The sequence below is a fragment of the Schistocerca piceifrons genome, chromosome 7, assembly GCF_021461385.2.
Source record: "Schistocerca piceifrons isolate TAMUIC-IGC-003096 chromosome 7, iqSchPice1.1, whole genome shotgun sequence".
Lineage (NCBI taxonomy): Eukaryota > Metazoa > Arthropoda > Insecta > Orthoptera > Acrididae > Schistocerca > Schistocerca piceifrons.
In genome coordinates this window covers 156,622,432-156,639,177 of record NC_060144.1, presented here as the reverse complement: position 1 = coordinate 156,639,177, position 16,746 = coordinate 156,622,432, and positions in this window count along the sequence as shown.

The window sequence follows — 16,746 nt, the reverse complement described above, 5'->3', positions numbered from 1 at the left end:
AAGAGTACAATCTCGTTGGAGCCATTCATTCTAATATCTCCATCAAACACTACACAGCATATGTCTTCGATGGAACCTACTGGAAGCAGTACGATGACGTGTATAAAGATGTACAGAAAGTTTCAAAAGAAACGATAATTTCTCCGCACCTGTTCATGTATGTCACGACAGGAAAATTTTCAAATGGCAGCTACAAGACCGACGAGACGAAACAAGTAGTTCCTACATAGGAACTTTGCTTTATAAGGTAAGCAACTGTTAAAAGTTGGTATCTAAATATTACAAATATAGCTCTTATGTTAATTCTTAGTATCTTTGTTTCTGGTATCACAGCCTCCTGTTTTGGTTACTAGAATAAGAGCATTTTATGCCCTAAATTTCACGTATATATTTTTTGTACTTATTTTTCTTAGTTGTTTCACACCTCATAAATTCTATGCTTATTTATTACTGAATTCCCTACATATGTATTTCCTTCTAGGTTTTAGTGTATCCTGAAGAAGAGCTGTTAACGGGACCTGTACATCACAGCCTGTAGTTTTTACTGGTACTCTGAAATTTAATAATGCAAGACCGTCAATAGATTCAGGAATGAAACTTTTATCAAAGAATTGGTATATTGTGAGCTCCACGTGAAAAAAATTGTAAATCTGTGGAATACACTGTGCAGTGAATATTGATATTTTCTTACATACTGAATTACACGTAAATTTAGTTTAGGTTCAATGTACTTAACGCTATTCCAAATAAAAGATAAAAAACAAATTTTATTCTTTAAATTATTACATTGTTGAAACAGCAAACCAGTAATATTTACGTTTCATGTTTTGATTATTTAAAAAAAATGTATTTTAAGAGTAAATTTTTTCTCCTAATGATTTAAGAACATAATATGAGATACTGCAGCTTAAAATACTTAATCCATTGTTGAATAATGTCGTTCAGTGTGTAGGCAAGCACTATATTATTATTCATCCATAGCTTTGTTTATGTAGCTTTAATAGTGGATGAGATACGGTAACAGTATCTCGGTATGCAAACACGTTGATTACAGAAAACTGAAACTAAAGATTTGTATGTCATTCTCTTCTCAATGACGACATTGCAAACCATTCCTGCTCCATAATCTTGTTGATACCTTTCGTGTCCTTTTCATTTTCTTTATTTTTACTTCTTTTCTTTGTTATTCTGGCCTCCTTTTCATGCTTTCAGCAGCTTTTTCAGTTGATGTGACATGTTGCCCGTCCGCCCACACCAGCACAATGTTCATGTTGTTCCTAGTTTTGATGCCTGTTCTGCTCATTGTTTTAATCTTTACTGCTCCAGGCCGGCCAGAGTGGCCCAGCCGTTCAGGGCGCCACAGTCTGGAACCGCACGACGGCTTCGGTCGCAGGTTCGAATCCTGCCTCTGGCATGGATGAGTGTGATGTCCTTAGGTTAGTTAGGTTTATGTAGTTCTAAGTTCTAGGGGATTGATTACCTCAGAAGGTAAGTCCCATAGCACTCAGAGCCATTTGAACCATTTTTACTCCACCATTAAAACAAATTGCTACTGCTGAAATGCATTCTGATTTTGTTTTATGCCATGTAAATATACATTTCTGAAAAAAGGGTGCCAACTTCACAGTAAGTGAAAAGATTTTCTCCTTAAATTGCAATTATCTCGTAAACTATCAGCTGCACAAAAAAATGTTACTGGGATTTTCGATAGAACTCTTGGAGCTCTATTCAGAACTGTGCTCAGAACTGTCGTACTTATTTACATTTTGCGGAAATTGACAAAGAATGTTTTCGATACGAAAATTTTTTCGAGCATTGTTGTTTTTTTCGCTAAATTCTGCAGAACTACTGAAATTTTGTACAAAGAACTCTAGAAATATGGCTTATCTATCAAGAACTCTGAAAAAAATATAGATTTCTGTAAAAAGGGTGCCAGCTTCACAGTGGGAGCTCTTATAGAGTTCTTAATTATGTTGCAATTTCCTCTTAAACTATTACCTGCACAAAAAAAGGCTACCAGGATTTTCGATAGAACTCATCACGTGGTGTCCAGAACTGTCATCAGAACTGCTGTACGAATATATTTATATTTTCTGTAGAGAAAGTGTGTCCCACATTAAATCAATTTATCTCATAAACTATTATAGCCATAGAAAAATGTTATTGGGATTTTTGATAGAGCTCTTGGGGTTATGTTCAGAACTGTCCTCAGAACTGTTGTACGAGTTTAATTTTTGCGAAAATTGACAATGAATGTTTTCGATACGAAAATGTTTTCGAATATTGTCGTTTTCTTCGCTAAATTCTGCAGAACTATTGAAATTTTGTACAAAGAACTCTAGAACTATTGCATATCTGTCAAGAACTCTGAAAAAAATATACATTTCTGAAAAAAAGGATGCCAACTTCACAGTAAGTGAAAAGATTTTCTCCTTAAATTGCAATTATCTCGTAAACTATTAGCTGCACAAAAAAATGTTACTGGGATTTTCGATAGAACTCTTGGAGCTCTATTCAGAACTGTGCTCAGAACTGTCGTACTTATTTACATTTTGCGGAAATTGACAAAGAATGTTTTCGATATGAAAATTTTTTCGAGTATTGTTGTTTTTTTCGCTAAATTCTGCAGAACTATTGAAATTTTGTACAAAGAACTCTAGAACTATTTCATATCTATCAAGAACTCTGAAAAAAATATACATTTCTGAAAAAAAGGGTGCTAACTTCACACGACTGAATTTGATAGCGGTCTCGTTGCGGGACTTTATTCGTCCAGTGGGGCGAGTTGCGAGGCATTTGGATGTGACAGTGAACCGATATTGAACTTCTTGGGAACTTGAGGGCACGCATACTTGTCCGCAAGGTTCCGGTCCACCATGTATAACCACCATGTGGGGCCGACATACCATGTACCAAGCACGTCGCAATCCCAACACATCTGCTCCTGCCTTCTGAGAATGAGTAACGGATTTCCTGAAACATTCCGTGTCATCCCGCACTTGCGGTCAGAGATGAGCAGCAGCCACATTAGAGAGTTACAGTCCTGTGCGTAGGCTGTCGTTAACACCACAAATCAAAAGGTTGCATGTGAAGTAGTGCTGTGACAGGATAGCTTTGCGTTTTGTTCAACAATGAATCACAGTTATGCGTTATCCCAGATGAAGCTCATCAGCGTGTATGGCAGCGACCTCGGGAGAGTTCTAATTCTTCGAATGTTTCGATGTGGCACAGCTGTGTCACTCCTGATACGTTAATTGGGGAGCCAATGGACTTGACTTCAGGCTATAACACTACAGGCTAACAGGCTAGTTTTTCATAAACTTTCACGCTGCTTCCACCCTTTTCTTTTCTCTCCAAAGACATTATTATGTACTTTCCTTTGCTTGTAATTTTCAGGGAGCGTAAAATCAATGGTTTAACTGATAACAGTTACTGGTGGATCACGGACTGTAAGATTTATTGTAAAACGTGTGTAACTATACTTAGTATTAGCACCGTCCCATGCACCAAAATACAATACTGCTCACTTCACGCTGAAATTTTAAGACTATTAGAATATGATACGAAGAATTACAACTGATAACACTGAAAGATCCCTGAAATATGTTGTTCAAGAAAAATTAAGGGAAAAAAGTGAAAAAAAAATCAATTACTTAGAGAATTTGCCCTTCCATATAGAACTGTAGCAGTTATTGTGAAGCTAATCCTTAAACCTCGAAATACAAAAGTTAGGTGGTGAGGGTGGTAGTTAACGTTTACTTTTTTTAAATATTGTAATCTGTTCAGACACTTCATATTTTAAAATTATGAAAAAATTATTGTTTTTAATGAATTATTCTACCAGATTCCGTATACAGTATGTCTTAAATTTTTAAGTTAAATTTAACGGAAAAAATTAAGTCACAGCACTGGAAGTCACTTCCCCAGTGAATATCGTATTCAGTATTTCAAGGTGCAGTTGGTTAATTACACATTAACATGTCTTTAGAAAGTAAGTGTGAAACGTCCCCTTTGAACAATTATACATGACTGTGCTTAAACTGACACAATATTTTTTTAGCGCAACGCAGTCTGACTTTCAATAAACCCTACAAAAGAATGGCCCTGACTAAATTAACCTATACGTTTCACAAATCACTTACCTCACAAAAATCTTCGTTACTCGAACTACTGCAATACAGCGAGTGTCACTACTACCAGCTAAATAAAAGATTCAAACTACGGAAGGCACTAACTACTGACAGGCATAGTTATCAAATGAAAGATTTTAATAGAGAACAAACAATGTATTTACCTTAATAGTGTTCAAAAGTCATAATATATATAGCGGTTCATGACATCCAGTCTTACAAATGTACTGTCTCTGTCGGACACACGTCCAGATCGTCCGCTCTTACAATTCTGCCATCTCTCTCCCCACATCCACCACTGCGGGCGGCTCACCTCAAACTGCGCAATGCTCCGCGCTGTTAACAGCCAACAGCCCAACACTACAATGGCAGACAACAATACAAACTAGCCACAGATTGCACACAGCACAGCCAGGGATTTTCATACAGAGCGCTACGTGGCGTTACCAATATAAAAACCTAAACAGCCTACTTACAAGTGGGGTGTAGAAGTCACTAACAATGAAATAAATTAGCATTTTGTATATTTTTGTGGTGGTCATAAAGCCGATAGAACACGTTGTTTGAAGAATACTGATATTACTAACAGTATGCTAAGAGCTATTTTCAGGTCCTACTTACACATCAGTACCTCTTTAAAAAGTATGTTGTTAACATAATTCGACATCAATTAAGTAATATTTTTACATATTTTAGGGTGATGATAAAGTTCCCCACCTCGCCTCTGACAATGTACATTGTGGCCAATGTCTTGGAATTGCTAGAGTGAATCAGTAGGCACGTCTTAATGCAAAAATACTTAACCACCTCTTCATAAACACAAATGAATGTACATAATGAAAATATTAAGAAATTTTATTATTTGCGTAATCTCTGGTCAAACAGTAATTTTTAAAAAAGTACCCAGGTCTTTATTTACTACAATCTTGTAATAGCACATCTCGTCCTTCCATCTCTCTCTGTCCATTTCCACCATCCCCTCTCTCAATCCACCTGCTCCAACTGCCTACCCTCTATCAATCTTCTCCATCTCATTTCATTATCTCCTCCTCCCCTATCTCTGACCAACTCCTTCTTCCCCTTTATCTGTCCTTCTCCTGCTTTCTCCTCCCCCTGTCAGTCTTCTCCTCCAGCCAATTGCTGTTCGTCTCGTCCTCCCTGCTCTCTCTGGCCATTCCCTCCTCCTTCCTCTGAATGTGCATCTCCTTTCCCCTCTCCCTGTCTGTCGTTTCCTTTTCTCCTTTGTCTGTCCATTTCCTCCTCTCCGTCTCTTCGTCCATTTCATCCTACCACATTCTCTATCTCCTCCTCCTCTCATATCTGTGTCCATCTTTTTCTTCCTCGTTTCTGAGTATCCATCTCCTCCTTCTCTCTTTCAGTGTATCCACCTCCTCCTTCCCCCTTTGTATGTATCCATCTCCTCACCCCCGCCTCGGTAGGAAGCTATTGGTTCTCACTTATTCTGACGTCTCGTCTACCAAAGGTGATGGTCTTATGGAACATGTTCGCTCCTTCTTCACACTGCTGAAAGACCATGGCCCCTAAACTGGTACATGCACCATCAGTGGCCAAGCAAAACACATGCTCTAAGCTAGGGTAAGATAGTGTGGGCGCCTGCAACAACGCTGTTTTTAAAGACTGAAATTCATTTTCTGCAGAGGCAGCCCAGAGCCACAGTGTCTTCTTGCTAGTCAGGTGACACAGCCAATGTACGTACAGTAATAAACCGTTTGTATAAATTTACTACAACGAGAACTCCATACAATTTGTCTTTGTGGTTGGTGCAGCCAACTTCTCGATGGCCTCAATTTTCTTAGGGTTTGGCTGTATTCCTTCGGCCGAAATTATTTGCCCAAGAAACTTGACTTGTGAGAACTAAAACAAGGTTTGGTGGTATTAGCTGTCACTCCATGTTCTTTAAAGACACAGAGAACCTCCGACAAGATGTGATTATACCACTTCCATGTTGATTCTGTTATAAACAGATCCCCTACATTGCTCAAGACCCGTTCTTTGAGTGAGGTACTCAGAATACTACTAAAATCCCACATAAATATTGCCAGAGATACTTTGAGCCCGAAACGGGTGTCTCTAAACTGATAGCACCGTCAAAATACAGGGAAGGTGGTGCACTTCCTGCCATCTGAGTGTCAGATGATTTGCCAGAAATTCGACCTCAGGTCGATGGAGGAAAAGACCTTAACACCGCGAAAATTCCTCGGTTTTTCTATGGCGAACAGTCTCGGGCTCAATAATTGTATTTATTTGATGTAAATCGATAACTAATTGGAAGGATAGTCCAGATTTTCTATGATGCGTAACGAGATGTTATAAGTAGACATGGCAGGCTGAGCCATCACTTCGCTTAACATTCTGTTGATTTCAAGTACCAACCTGTAATGGTATACTCGTACGTGCGGAATCGGATAGGGAGGCCTGAAGAATTTTGTGTGCTCCCTGATTTTAAACTGATACGTGAATCAATTTATCGCACTTGTACATGGTGAAAATATTTTCGAACTGTCTATATATATCTCGTGTAGCTGCTTTCTTTCATTCTCTCCAATACTACCAAAACTGTGGCACTTTTCTTCAGTTACATTCAAATATCTACATCCACTTCTTTTTCGTCAAGTGCGTGCAATGCACGATAGTACCAAAGTGGAATTAATTCGTCTTCCTGTTGGTGATGATCGTAGCTAAGTTTCAGACAGCCTGAATCGCGTGTCCTTCGAACTTGATGACACGTGGACCACCCTGCCTAAGTGTGACCTCACCTCTCTCCAGATCACTATTGGCCTCACATTGATTAAGAAAATCTCTGCAAAAATATCAAATCGACACTGAGGTGGGGCAACACGAGATAGTTTCTTGTGGATGACTCTGGTACATTATTTCCATTCTTGTTTGTAGGTGCATATCAGTGTGCTTTCCTATTAAAACCCCCGCCGGCCGGAGTGGCCGTGCGGTTCTGGGTGCGACAGTCTGGAACCGAGCGACCCCTACGGTCGCAGGTTCGAAACCTGCCTCGGGCATGGATGTGTGTGATGTCCTTAGGTTAGTTAGGTTTAATTAGTTCTAAGTTCTAGGCGACTGATGAACTCAGAAGATAAGTCGCATAGTGCTCAGAGCCATTTGAACCATTTTTTATTAACACCCAATAATTCAGATTTTGCTTAGACTCATTACTGACCAAGACTAGTCTATCAGGCATAATTTGCAAGCATTCTCAGATATGGCCGATACTTTACCACTGTCAAAAATGCTTGACAACGAGTGTTTCCCCACGATGACATTTATAGTGGGTGTACGTCTTTCCTAACAGGCTGACTGCTCTCATCGAAAATATTTGTCATATGTCTTCATACTCAAATACGTTTATTCGGTTCAATCCGATCAGTCGGGTGGGTGAATTTCGAGTCGTGTCCTTGCCAGCGTACCGTTACTATTGCTGTGCAATTCCACATCTCTGCTCTGTCGTGAGGTTTCCTCCATTAGCCCCTACTATTTCCACCTGACAACCGCGTTCTCTCCAATTGCTGTAGAACGCTTTTTCCTATTGTCATTCCTAAAACTGTTATGCCTTTCATACTGTGCACTAGTCAATTAGGGCTGGTTCTTTCCAAAGCCACTGCCTCAGTTATTACGTCCATTATTTCAACGTCTGTCAAAACTTCTGTTTACGTGGGTACGCATTAGTCGATTGTATTCGTCTCGATTTTGTACCGTGTGCTACATAGGGAAAATATAAGGCTCTCAGCAGGCTTTTAAAAGCATCGATAACGTTGCCAAAGCGCCTATCCAAGACTTCTTGGTAATGAAATGGGAGTTCCATGTACAAAACTCGGATCATTTCCGACACGCTACATGCTGTGTCCAGAAATATTTTTAATAAATATTGAAATAGTTTCTGTGGGGTTTTGACACCAAATATTTTTAAATCCAGACGCAGCATGGTTTTCCCTATGGTCAGGTCATGCGTCCAGCACGACCGATAGCTGCTGAAACCCGCGTCCCTTAATCGTTTGTAGGTACGGCAGGAAGGTGCTGTGCGCCCTATCTTTTCCGTCACCGAATCTTCGATGTGCCCGCATATAAATTCAAGTTTGTACGCTGGCTGCCAATCTGGATGCAGTGTCCTGTCAAATTGGACGCTGAAACTTTTGGGATAATTCTGAAGATTCTCAAGTGAAAAGATGTGCTTTTGATCAAAGGATGGCATAGACCTCACCGCACACATCCTCTTTACTCAAAATTGCGCACGTATTTCCTTATCTTGAGATCCGCACTGCACCGTTTACTAGTGCTCTCTGTACCGTTATCCTCATATTCAATCAAGGATTCTGTACAACGCCTAACGCGTTCTGTACCTTGGGAGCACGCTGTCTGGCTAGTACTGACTCATCGGTTCTGCTGCCAGACACATTAGTGACAATCAAAGTGTCGGTCATCACTACAGATGGTGCAACGTCGTCCACTGGAACCTCTGGCACACCTCTACGATCACACTGCACGTTATCATAATCTCTTCGTTCAGTAACGGGAAATTTTTCCATTTATCTTCTGCCCATCTCCTTCTCTAAACGTCTTCCCTGTTCTTTTCCCTCCTCTTCCTGTTGCCTACCTTGTTTTTTCTCCCATCTCGTATTTCTTTTGTCCTCCCCTTGCCTGGCCTTTTTCACGCCTCTCCTTTCGTCGTCATTGATTCTCTGTTTCTTTTCCTTATTTCGAGTCTCCTACGAGGTGCTAAGCTTTTCAAAAGCATGTCTATTCTTGACTGTGGTTCTGTGTTGTGTGTCGGTGACGCCCCTCATGAGATACACTCGTTACGACCAGGAGGTGGTGAGACCCATCACTTATACCAAGTGAAAAAATTTGTATATACTACCTCGTTAACTTTTCTGTGAACAATGACCATCGTCAAAACTATTATCCACAGAACCAACTTGCACATTGATGAGTGGAACTTTTTCACTGGGGCTGCTCGCAGGACTGCTGTGTCGCTCCCCACAAGAATTATCTCGTCCTGTGACGTGTCCAATCTGCTTTCCCCCCGTGATTCCATCTTTCCTACAGAATTCTGGACGCATCTCTCACGTTCAACCTTTCCCCCGCTTCTCGTTGACATACAAAAATCATACACACAAAGTTCTTGAGGTAATCATAACCCTTGCAACCTGTCTAACTTGAATGAACACGTACACAAAAAAGATATTAGTGTAACCCTCCGAAATAAACACAACGCCGTAGACAATGCTCAAATGGTTCAAATGGATCTGAGCTTTATGAGACTTAACATCTGAGGTCATCAGTCCCCTAGTCTTAGAACTACTTAAACCTAACTAACCTAAGAACATCACACACATCCATGCCCGAGGCAGGATTCGAACCTGCGGCCGAAGCAGCAGCGCGGTTCTGGACTGAAGCGCCTAGAACCTCTCGGCCACAGCGGCCGTCGTAAACAATGCAACTGCATGAATCACAGAATGCTGCAGAAACCGCAAACCACATAAAATAACGAGAAATAAATCACATTTTTAGTATATTCAAGCCAGCGATACACACTAACTATTCTACGTTACTATTGACACAATTGACATTAATTGAAATCAGAACGTGCCTATAATAATAAAGACTTTGTGCACAATTCCTACATTACTGACATTGACTTTGCATCAGTAACGAATACAGTGTAAATTGTTTCACTGGAGATCGGACAATAGAAATCCCGAGGAAAATTTTCTGTCGATATTTACGTAGCTTTCAGCACAATGTTTTGTGACTGCATCACGGAGGATCTGACTTTACGTGATCCTGGTTAAGGGTCACCAACAGCTGAAAGAAGTGGCTGGTTAGTCGAATAGGACATTCCAGCAGCAGCACCAGTAGTGTTAGTAGTAGTAGTAGTAGTAGTAGTAGCAATAACAGTAAAATTAAACATAGCTCGGGTATCAAACGAACAAATTGACCGGCTCAAGATCGACATCCTTCGGCTATTTCGGCAAAGCAAGGTGCGATCTTGCTGACAACTCGAATTACAGACTGAGATAAAGGGTGACACCTGACAGAAACGTACCACGGAACAAAAAGAAAACGCATCTACAAGTTGGCCCTACCAGGTAAGTGCCTGTGCACTTTCTCACAAATGATATATATATATTAGAATTAACTGAACTACCTCTCCAAAATAGTGGCACAGAGAATATTTTAGTGATAAAATACATACCTGGAGTGTAACGAATTCACATTTATTTTCCTTTATTTTTCTTAAATGTTAAAAATCACACAAAAATCTGAGTAAAGAAATGAATACTTCTGTCTGACAAATTAGTCTTATGTACACTGCTGGCCACCGTAAATGCAACACCCTGAAGGAAGCATCCGAATCAAGTGAAATTTACACCATGAGTTTGCAGCGATGAGATATGCAACTGATTAGAATTTCAGCGCTGACGCACATCACGCGCGCCTGTGGCGCCACCTCATAGCGCCATTTAAGGCTTGGCGATTTCGACGAGTGTACGTTCGGCACGTGTGTTTACCTAGTGGTTGTTTCACAAGACGATCAGTTATGCCTCGTAGACAACAGCGAACATCTTTTGATCAAGTATCCGAGTTCGACAGAGGAAGGATAGTGGCTTACCGAGATGTGGATTATCATACAGAGAAATCGCTAGTCGTCTTGGACGAAACCAAACAACTGTAATGCGGATATGTGACCGTTGGATGCAGGAGGGTACGACGGACCGACGTGGTCGATCGCATTCACCTCGGTGCACCACTGCACGTGCTGATAGGCAAATTATGCGCATGGCAGTGACGGATCGCTCAGTGACATCCCGAACCATAGAACAGCACTTTGTGTCTGTAACGCATCATCCAGTGTCTGCGCGTACCATTCGACGCCGTTTACAGCAGAGTGGTCTGTCCGCAAGACGTCCATTGCTTCGTCTACCATTGACGCAAAACCACAGACGTCTCCGTCGCCAATGGTGTGATGACAGACGGATGTGGACGGCAGAATGGAATGACGTTGTCTTTACTGACGAGGCACGCTTCTGTCTGCAGCACCACGATGGTCGGATTCGAGTGTGGAGACACCGTGGAGAGAGGATGCTGGACAGCTGCATTATGCACCGCCACACTGGTCTTGCACCGGGTATTATGGTATGAGGCGGTATTGGATATTACTCTCGCACGCCTCTAGTACGCATTGCCGGTACTTTAAATAGCCGGCGCTACATATCCGAGGTGCTGGAGCCAGTTGTCCTTCCTTACCTTCAGGGATCGGCCACAGCCATATTTCAACAGGTTAATGCGCGACCACACGTGGCACACATTGTCCAAAGGTTCTTCGTCAATAACCAGATTGAATTGCTTCCCTGGCCGGCTCGCTCTCCGGATCTTTTGCCGATAGAAAACATGTGGTCCATGGTTGCTCAACGAGTGACCCAGATTACATCCCCAGCTGCCACACCATATGATCTTTGGCAACGTGTGGAAGCTGCTTGGGCTGCTGTACCCCAGGAACACATCCAACGTCTCTTTGACTCAATGCCGAGACGTGTGGCAGCGGTGATCTCCAACAATGGCGGCTACTCTGGCTACTGATTCTCGCAAGAACCACATGTCACAGACGTCTGTAAGCGTAATCATTTGATACTTGGTCAACATGTTATCTACAAAATAAATTTTGTTGTGCTACCTCTTGTCTTTCTTGGTGTTGCATTTACGGTGGCCAGCAGTGTATATGTATATTTATATGGTGAACATCAATAACAGAAAAAACTGCGAGGATGGATTATTGACTGGAAATGGACGAAAAAAGGTCTTATGAAGAGGTGTCCGGGACAGCATCGTTGCCACGGTAGATAGCGCTGACGAACGAATGAGACTTCCTCTGGCCCTGTACCGTGAGTTCCTTATGTGTTGCAGGCTGTGTGACTGACACAACCTACTGTAAGCAGCAATATGGCCCGGTATACATGTGTACGACCATGCAGTAGGAAACGGTCGAGAGGTAGAACAACTATACCAAAACAACTATCCTCGCAGACAAAAAACCGCATCGCACATTTCAAACCTTATTTGGGCGTTTGTGTGGTCATAGATCCTCTCAGACAGACGAACGTGCAGGGAGGCGACGGAATGTGTGTATGCAAGATTCGGAGGACCGAGTTCTACACGGCATTGACACGAACCATAGTTCAAGCTCCCGGTGAGTGGACCGCAAACATGGCGTAGGCCAAAGTACGATTATGTGTATCCTGTATGGCAACCGTTCCTATCCACATCTCCTGCAGTCCCATGGAGGCCACATTGAACATCAGTTGTGATGTGGATCTGCTCCTACCTCCATCTCATGCAATACCGTGGAGACCACATTGAACATCAGTTGTGACGTGGATGTGATGCAGCTCTGTACTGTGTATCGGGAGGATTTTTTGTCGTTTACACGTAGCGCGGCCATTTTTCGACACATTGTAAGTATGCTGTTTAGGTTTTTATGTTGGTAACGTCACGTAGCGCTCTGTATGAAAATCACTGACTGTGCTCTGTCCAGTCTGTGGCTGGATTGCATTGTTCGAATATTTGCCATTGTAGTGTTGGGCAGTTGGATGTGAACAGCGCGTTGCGTTGCGCAGTTGGATGTGAGCCGCCAGCACTGTTGAATGTGGGGAGATAGATGGCGGAGTTTTGAGAGCGGATGATCTGGACGTGTGTCCATCAGGAAGAGTAATTTTGTAAGGCTTACGCTTGTCAAAATGTGAATGTTGCCGGTGCAAATGCACTGCCGAAAAGCATAGAGGAACAGATTCCAGACACTAATACATTATAATAGCAATTAATGCAACAAATGGAACAAAATCAGAGACAAACACAGCAACAGTTAGACACAATGGAACAAAATCTTCAAAAGTTAGACACAATGGAACAACACCAGAGACAAACACAGCAACAGCTTCAAATGTTAGACACCACGCTTGAACAAACACGTGAAGGTTTAACTATTGAGTTACTTAAAATCTAATCGAAATGTCAAAAAGTCTGTAATGACGTAAAAACACAAATTTGTGAGCATTTTCAACCTATTTTTTTGGGGAAATGAAAATGCATTGCAGAATCACGAAGCAGCCATAAAAGAACTGCAAACTAATGATCATGAAAATCACTAGACCTTCCGACTAAAATTGACTGAGTTGCATCTACCGATTCGGTTACGCAACTTATAAAAACTCAAGGAAACTTAAAGGACATAGCAGATACGTTTTCAACACAAAGGGACACTCTGAAACTTGGTTCAGAAAAACACACTGAGGAAATCAGTTCATTATCGGAGAAAGTAGCCTAACTTTCGGATCGGTTCACTACATTATCTACAAAGGTAGATGATGATCTGAATGACACAAGACCCGTAGCCTTCACTGACACAGAAGAGTATGAACAAATTAGAAAGTTCAAACAAAATCAGAATCAAATCAATACACAGTACAAAAGAGAAATCAGGGAAGTCCAAGATCAATTGACACAGGTAATACAAGAATTACATATATCAGAGGAGACTCGTGCTCCAACACGGGAAGAGGGACTTAGAAATAATAACACAGGGCGTTTCGGAAATTATGAAAGAAATTGACAAGGTGCACCGAATTTCGAGATGGAACCGCCGAAACCACGTAACAATGACCGACATGCGACTCACCGACATGACGATTTTGACTATAAGCTGTTTATTACTACATGTAAATTCAAAACATTTAAGAATTCCGGCAACGACATCCATCCACAAGCGTGGCTTCATCAACTCTCTCATTGTTTTCCTCCCAGCTGGCCATTAGAGCACAGATTAGAATTTATGTGTGGCTATTTGGAGAATGAACCAGCTGTAAGAATGCGATCGGTCATTCACGACGGTCACAGTGAAGGAGAATTTTATCATGCCTTTCTCTCAGCATATTGGTCTCAAGCTACACAAGACCGAGTAAAACATAGCATCATAATGATTAAACATTTCGAACTATCTGAATTTTCCAGTCTTGTGAAATATTTTAAAGACATGTTGCTTGAGAATCAGTACCTGTCAAACCCATACAGACCCTCAGAACTCATCTGCATTAGCTTAATCAAATTGCCTGAACATTTACGACATATTATTTTCGGCAGGACGTTGCAAAGACGATATTGAAGCTTTTCGGGGACTCTAACAAGAATTGGAAATTGAAACTGACAATCGCAGGACGCGAAAACAGGAACACAACAATTACAGGTCATGTCCGTTCCAATTTCGCGATGAAAAAAAGAATAACTGGACACGACAAGGCTATTCTTACAACGCAAATCGTTACCAAAACAGACACCACCAGAATGACAACCGTTGGCAGAGTAAAAATAATTACAGAGAAAGATCGCATTTCCATAGTAATAAATGTGATAGAGACAACCATAGAAACAGACAATATGGGAACCAAAACAATTATTATCAAGTGAGACAGAATAACTTCAGACGCAACGGTCCACCCCGCAGTTATACGACTCAATGAGAAATTCTCCACGACGTGACCCACAAGAAAAAAATTACAGAAACCACCAACATGACGACAGACGATATAATCTTAACAACAGACCAGAATTTAATCAGAACAGGCGGGATTCAAACAGTGCAGGGCCCTCTCGACAAGTCCTCCAAATCCCAGTAACGACGTGCGACAACAAAGGTAACAGACAATAACTCGCACCGCAGGCAGCAACGTGCGCCAGCTGGCTCAGAGAAAAATAACATAGACGCTAATCTTGAGAAAAATTTTAGCATTCCTTACCGACATACACAACATGATAATTGCTTTAATGTTGAAACTCTGCACACTAGAAAGGGTAAAAGATTGCACCACATTTCACATGTAAAACCGTTTATTGAGAGATAATCTGATTTTAACTTAGTCTCTGCCATAAAATTTTTCACTTCACATTACTAGTACGCTTTGTCACACTTAGAAACTCTTAACATGCAACAATGTTTTGAAGTTAACTATCCAGTCTAGAACCTAGGGAACATATTTAGACAGTAATTACGAATGCATTGTTACAGTGAACAGACGACACAGTGTATTTGTGGGTGTACATTCTTGCTTGTTAGCTGCACGATTACGTAATGACTATAAGGCTTACATACTTAGAACATATACCGGTACTGCCAATGAGTTTTTGATGCAACATTTTGGTTTACTTGAAAATATATTATGGATTTAAAGTGCATTCTGAGAGATACCAGATGACACAGTGGTTAGTTTATTTGACTGCTACACGATTATATCATGACGCTACTAATGAGTGACACAATTTATATTATTGCTTTTGCGCTGTATCTGTCTTATATCTGCAAAGTTTTTCTGAATTCTTCTGGAAAGTAAAACATGTTTTAGTAGTAACTTTTGTGGTATAGCTACAATGAGACAGCCGTTTTCGTAGCACAACAATAGGTTCCAGTATAGTACTTTCTTGATCACGGTAATGTACGTAATAAGTACGATATTTATACGCATAGCATTTCACTTTGTTTATTACGAGGTAAGTACTTTGACTTTTGCAGAACTTTGCTTACGGAGGACGATAACTACGACACTGCGACAGAATTATCTGACAACAAGACGCACAGTTTAGCGCTACAGTACACATATCTGAGTGATTAATTTAGTACTTAAAACATTTAATTTTAAAAATTTTTGAATTACAAAGATACAAAGGTTTTCCGTGATATATTTCATTCCATTGATGTAATGTGTAACACCTGAGGGTATAATTACATTAATCCTGAAGGGGTGCACGCCTACTTTCTGTACTAAGTGTGTAGCGAGCGCTAGGAGCCCTAGCTAATATGGTATTTGCTTATACAACTTTACAAATCTGTACCATATTTCTCTAACAGATAACTTACACAGCTATCTGATCGTTTAACTGAGAGAAAGAAACACTTTTTTTACTATGCCAGTGACAGATGTTTACGTAATTACACAGTTGGATAACTTCACACTTACGAAATGCCACATGGCTATTGAATGATGTTTTTATGCTTTACTTTGTATATATGTTTGCCTATTTTGTTTAATATCTAGTTTCTAGCTGCACTGCAGCATTGGTTAAAATAAAGTTTAATAGATATTTTCTGTCTACAGATCCATTAAACAATAATTTTATGATCTACTTTCTTAAAAAAAGGGAACACAGATAGACATTTACCTTCACAGGAATTGCATAAATATTTTTTTAACGATTTGGTAACTAGTGTGCTAGAGTAAGTTATCATGATGTATCATTCTAGTGTTAAGACGTGACATAGGTATTAGACATGGCCATCTTTACTGTAATATTTTTTTTTGCTTGAGTTTTGTCATGTTTAGGTATAAGTTATAGCTTTTGCTGCTGCTGTTTGCCAGGCATAGTGCTACTAAATTTCACTTTGTATTACTCTGTTAAGCCAGTTTTACTACTGATTTATTTTTCTTGTTGCTGCACATTGGCTCATATTATTTGCAATGTTGCATTTGCGTTGCTAATTTAGATATACTGCTGCTTGCTTTGCCAATTTGCATTTTTTTGTCATTGCTGTTTGTGTTAATTT